This window comes from Mus musculus, chromosome 12 (genome assembly GCF_000001635.26).
Source record: "Mus musculus strain C57BL/6J chromosome 12, GRCm38.p6 C57BL/6J".
NCBI lineage: Eukaryota > Metazoa > Chordata > Mammalia > Rodentia > Muridae > Mus > Mus musculus.
This window is the reverse complement of record NC_000078.6, coordinates 83,262,438-83,268,645: the sequence shown is the minus strand read 5'-3', so window position 1 is coordinate 83,268,645 and position 6,208 is coordinate 83,262,438. Positions and strand designations below refer to the sequence as shown.

Here is a 6,208-nt window from a genome sequence, read left to right as displayed (position 1 = left end):
AAATCACAGACAGGCTCAGCTCTGACAGAGCAACCGAGGCCGGCGCTCCTGGAAGGAAGAGTGATACTACACACTGTATCTCCCCTCCCTCTGCCCCGGTGTAAGAACATGTAGCCGCCCATTGGACGAGAACGTCTTCCAGATTTCTTCTACTTGTTATAGTGCCTGCCAGGCACTTTGTTTTATCTTTCCAATAGCATTTCCTGAAATAAACCAAAGCAACACTTGGTCCGAGGCCTCAGGGATAGAGAAGACTGTCCTCTTCACTGACAGTCCCTGAGAACAGGACAGCTGCGAGACCCTGCAGAAACAGGTATGTCCTGGCTGAACTGTCTCACAACGAGTGCAAAACCATCATAATTTTTTTCCTCCTTTTTTTTTCTTTTTTTATTTCTTTCCTTTGGTTTGTCTAAGCTTGCTCTTTTGTGTTTCTGGGTTCCCCCTTTGTGGTGCTGGGGTGGTGAATGAGAATCTGCCCTGTTGTGCATGCTGGGCCTAGGTGCTGGGCTGATGATGGCTTGGGGGGGCGAGGGAAGGGGCTCTATATAGAATGGCAAGCTTTTTGACTTCTGGCTTCTGGCTTTTGGCTTTAACTGCAAGAGAGAGTGGCTGGGGAAATGCTTGGCTGCCTTTTCCCGTGGTTAACTGTGGAAGTGAAGTCTGTTGGCCTGGGTAGGAATAAAAGAGGCAGAGACCATGTACTGCATGCCTAGGGTGGTCTTTTGGGCTCTGAGGACCTGTTTTACAGCCAAGGGACCTAGTCTAAATCAAAGATCTCTGGGCTGGCAAGATGGCTTATTGGGCAAGGGTGCTTGCAGCTAAGCTTAATATCCTGAATTTGACCTGTGGTATCCCTAAGGTGGAAGGAAAGAACTGACTCTTGTAAGTTGTCTTCTGATTTCCATGTGTACACCCTGGTGTGTGTGTACACATACAGACACATGGGAGTATTCATGAGCACAGGCACACATACACCCACCAAACAAACAATAACCACATGAAAGACCTCTGACCAACATTCACCTGGACTGTTGAAGATTCTGAATTCTCACAAAGTATGGCCAGGGCAGTGTGCTTCCATTAGCACACATTCCAAGGTCCTTCTGGTCGCCTAGTCATCTGATTGCTTGTAAGTATCAGAGGAGATTGGTTCCTACAGTCCACATTTTGTTGGTCTCCCTGAATTACATCACTCATAAACTAACAAGCTAACTCAGCAAAAGGAAAGGCATACAGACACACCTAAAAATGGAAGCTTTTGAGTGTTCCTAGTAGCCCAAGACAAAGGACCATCTTCCTCTTCTGTTTCATAAGAAGCAGGATAAGCTGATTCGAATGTTTGCTCTCAGTTTTGTGAGGTTGAACATGACACTGCCACCCACTTTGGGGAAGTTCTGCTGAATCTACATATGTTCTTCTTCCTAAGGAATGGTGCATAGGCCTCCCATGTGGTACTGTTCCCGCATGCGCACATGCAGCAACTCAGTAGGGTTCTGTCCTTCTGCTACTTTCAGCTCTGTACTTCCTTCCTTTGATTCAGATATTGGGTTCATAGAGTTATGACTCTCACTGATGAAATGTCATCTTCCAGGTCAATAAAAAGGATATTCAGTCTACACAACCATTTGAAGTCTTGTCTAGTTGTTCATGATCCTGGAATTATCAGTGATAATTTGACTTTGAACTTGGGATGTTTTAAAACCCATGTGATTAGAACAAATTAAACACACACACACACTTTAGGAGTCTAACTTGTGCTTCTAATAAAGAACCAATAGTTTACTAACAAGGCTAACTCCCAGGACATTATCTGATTGTCTGATTTACATCACTAGTTTAGTTTGCCTTTCAGTTTCTCTTGTTAGGCATAGCAGCTGCCATCCTCCATCCACCCAGCAAAAGTGATGCCGTGCTGCTGCCTCACATTGTTTGAGCATCACAACTCATTTCCTTACTGCACCAGCATCTATAAACAGACTCAGAATTCATATTCTTTAAGGAAAACTCAAGGAACTGGATGGAACATGGAAGATGACCAGATTCCCACCTTTCAGTCAAGGAAAAGTCAACTTGGAGAGGTTCGCTCACTTGAGTGAGTGGAACAGAAGTCGGTTTCGGGGTGGGGGCATGTCTTAAAGCAGAGGGATAGTGCTTCGGAGAGAACGCAATAGGAGGGGGCAGCTAGCTGTCCTGGAAGACTTGATGGTGTTGAAATTAGGTCTTTATGCCCCTGCTCCAGAGAACAGAATCAACGTGTGTACTAGGCTCTGTTTTGAGTGCTTTCCTTAGAGTAGTTCATTTGACTTCTATCCCGAGATAAATGCTTGCATGACCCCAGGTTATGGGTGAAGAGGCAGAGGCCTAGAAATGCGGTTGAATGCACCTAAGTACCACACATAGTAAGGAACCAGGTCTCGACACCCAGCAACCTGATTCTCGAACCCACTGCTGGCCCTCTGTTCTCTCTCTCAAATCGGCCATTGTTAAGAAACATGTATTATACGGTGTAGACTTCATCAGTTCCTGATGTACTAAAGGATACCTGTAACGAATGTGTCTTTAAAAGCCAGCCTCTTCAAAAGCAATTTCAGCCACCTAAAAGCAAGTGACTAGATTTCATTGAAGAGAATTCTAATTCTGATCAAGGTTGTAGAGAATATTGCAGGTAACTATTCTACCTAAACTGTAATTTTTAGACAGAGTCTGGGTACCTCACAGGGACAGGAAGCCTTTCCTTGTGACCTCATGGACCATAGGAGTGGTATGAGCTACTAGAAGGTTTGGGTTTAGAATCACTATGAACATTTTGGAATAAAAAGGAACTCGCAATCACCTATGGAAGGACATGCCCAGAATGCTTCAGAAATGTCACCTTGTTTTTCTCAGTACCAGCCCCAGCGTGGGAGAAGCAAAGGTACAGAACTCTGTGCCAGTTCAAATCCTCTGGGGGAAAATCAAGGCTGTAAAGGTAACTGGTATAATAGGTTGGCTATCTGATGCTTGTAGCAACCCTAATCTAAGGTGTCATTTTCTGTCCCGAAGACTGAGGGGATCAGAGAGTAAGCTCACCACAGCACCGGGAATGAGGAATATGCATTTAATTTCTAAAGGTACTTTAAAGTCAGCAATCCAATTTACTGCTGGCATTTTAGAGAGGGGGATTTAATAAAAAACAGGACCGTCACATCAATAGCATCCGTTTGTCTTCCTGCTTGCTTTGTGTGTCTCTGTGCACCTAATGGGTTGGCACTTGATATTGCCTCTATACAGCACTTGAGGGAACAAGAGATCATCGTGTGGGGAGAGAACTAAAGGCTGTTTGGAGGTTCTTACTTCATGGTGGAATAAAATTAATTAATTTTTATTCCAATATGCCTCCTGTTATGGCTGATGAATATGATCTTGGACATGTACTTAAACTTTGAGCAGACTCATGCATCGGGAATTTTTCCATGGGGGATTTTGCTTGGTCTTCAGGAGTGAGGTTGCTTATGTTGTGGGTTTCCGTGTGAGTTTCTTGTTGTGAGCACTGTTTTAGTTTCTCTGTGCCCCAGATGTGGAAGTTTCTTTTTATTTTGATACAGGACCAACATTTACTGATTTCTAACTCTGGAAAAATCCTCGTAAGTTGAGTCACATGTCAAGCATCTCCTCTTTACTGGTGAGGAAACTTGGTTCTATCAGCTTAGATAATTAGTCTACAATTCCAAGGTCAATAAGTTCTGGTTGGCTGGATCTACTTATTTTTAATTTTCTTAAACTCAGTCTATAGTGGCTTACTTGCAGGTCGTGTGTTTGAAGATATCATGAATGGAATTAGTAAAGGACTTCCTATCTTCATTGGAGTTGAGGAGAGTAGTCAGTTTAAAACAAAACCAGCCTATTTAGGCTAGTGGTTCTCAGCCTATGGGTTGTGACCCCTTTAGGAGTCATATAAAATATGCTGCATATCAGATATTTGCCTTATGATTCATAGCAGTAGCAAAGTGACAGTTATGAAGTTGCAGTGAAATAATTTCATGGTGGTGGTGGGGGAATCACCAGAACAATGAGGAATTGTGTTAAAGGGTCTCAGCAGTAGGAAGGTTAAGAACTACTGCACTAGACAATAGAATTGTGTTGAGAAGCAACAGCGCCCAAGTTCCCATGGACTTCTGAAAGAACAAAGACTGAGTTTCCTGTGTGGTTAGAATTTGGATGGTGCGGTGGAGTGGTGAGGTATCATGGAATGAGACTCCATTTTCATCTCGTGCCTGAGAGAGCCTGTGAGATCACAACACTGAATTACACGACACTGGTGTGATTAATAAAAATGATTTCTGACCATTTATTAAAAAACAATAAAGGAAAAACCATTATGCTTGATTGATTTCCAAAATAACTAAATTGATGGAAGCTCTCCTTTGGAGATGATTTATCAGCTGTGGGGGCTGGGGGCATGGCTCAGAGGTCTTAAGTTCCCAAAATTGATCCAAACAAAACACAAAACAAAACAAAACACACGACACCAGGAAGACTTGTAATCCTGGTCCTGGGGTAGGAGTGGTAACAGCAAGAGATCCTTAAGGTTAATTGACTATGTGTCCTAGTGTAGTAAGTGGCAGGTTAGTCTCAAAGAAAAGAGTGGTCCTTGTCTTAGGAATGACTCCTGAGGTGGTTCTGTGACTTGTCCATGCACATGCAAACGTGCAGGTATTCCCCACTCCTACATCCACACAAAAGAAGTCATTAGCTAGAAAACAAGCAAAAACAAGTACATTCAAAACTTCTGTAGGTTCAAAAGTATCTCAATACTGGCATTCAAGCAATGGCTAAACTTAAAAATAAACAAAACTCTTAATAATTTCACACATCAAAAATTAAATATGAAAGTCCTATATACCCTTTACCCAGATACTCCAAATAACCATAGTATACCAACCACAACCAGGAATTCATTTTGGCACAATATTACAAGCTTCGGACCTGATTATCTTGGTGATGGCTTTTTTCTGATCCAGAATCACACGTCCAGTTGTCCTGTTAGTCTAACATTCTTTAACCGGGAATTCATGAGTTCTAGTGTCTGCCTTGGGTTTTCAATTTCTTGATGCTTTTGTAGAGTGTTGGCTGGTCATTTTATAGCTATTCACTTTAGGTTTTTGTGCTATTTTCTAATGATGTAAACGGGGCTGTGCATTTTCAGTAAGGATGTTATAAAAAAGGAGGTTGTGTCCTTCTCAGTGCATTGTCATCAAGGAGGCCCATGATTGACTTAGCTCTTTGCTGGTGAGAAAGATATTGGACCTGTCAGCTGAGGGTTCTAGCTAGTAAGTTCATAGATCTTGGATGATAATGCTTGTATTCGGCTCTGCCTCTCTTCATTTGGTGACTAGGAACTGACATGTAGTGTAGTATGTTCTGAATCCTTAGCTCTGTAAAGCTAAGATGAGGTTAAACCGGCAGTAATGGATTTATTGGCCAATGGAATTACTTGCAATCTAGCTGGGGAGACTAAGACCAGATAGTCACCAATGCTCAATATGTAAGGGATGTCATAGAGCAGTATGTGATATCTTACTGTGGCTCACAGTAGTCAGGGAGATTGTCTTAGAGGGAATCGTCCAGATTGGCATGCTCCAGATAGACTGCTGTTCTTTAAGCTGCAGGTTTGCTGTCAGAGAGAATAGAGGTGGAGATGAATCAAAAGCAAAGGTGGAATCACAACTCGATCTGTGCAAAAGAGCAAAAATAACATGATAGAATGTCTAAATGTTGTGCTGTAATGTTCTTCTTACCCGTAGTCTTTCTCCTCCAATGATGGTGTGTTCCTGAGGGCAAAAGTGACATCATTCCTGTCTGCTGATAGTACTCAATACCACTGTAATATCATTATTGATTGATAAAGTGAGAAGTTATCACTGCATCTGAGCTAATTAGTAGAAATATTCTAAAATCTTGTTCTGTACACATTAAGTTCTGATGGAGCAGTGGAGAAGCTGTCATTGGAAGCAAGATCCATTGGTCCAAGCAGAGAGAGAGAGAGAGAGAGAGAGAGAGAGAGAGAGAGAAGATGACGGCTGAAGGGCAGTGAAGTGGTAGAGAGGGATAAAGGAGAAAAAATGAGGATGTGGAAGATGAAGGTGGTGGAGAGCTGTTAGTATGGGGAAAGATGAGAAGCCAAGTTTCAATGGAAGAGCTCAGTAGGAGACCAAGAATAGCAAGGCAT

At 42.5% G+C, this 6,208-nt stretch overlaps 1 protein-coding gene across 1 annotated transcript in view; it reads left to right on the top strand.

Moving 5' to 3' along the window:
- Dpf3 (D4, zinc and double PHD fingers, family 3) overlaps nucleotides 1-6,208 on the top strand; it is a 273,986-nt gene that overhangs the window by 219,091 nt on the left and 48,687 nt on the right. The window lies entirely within an intron of this gene.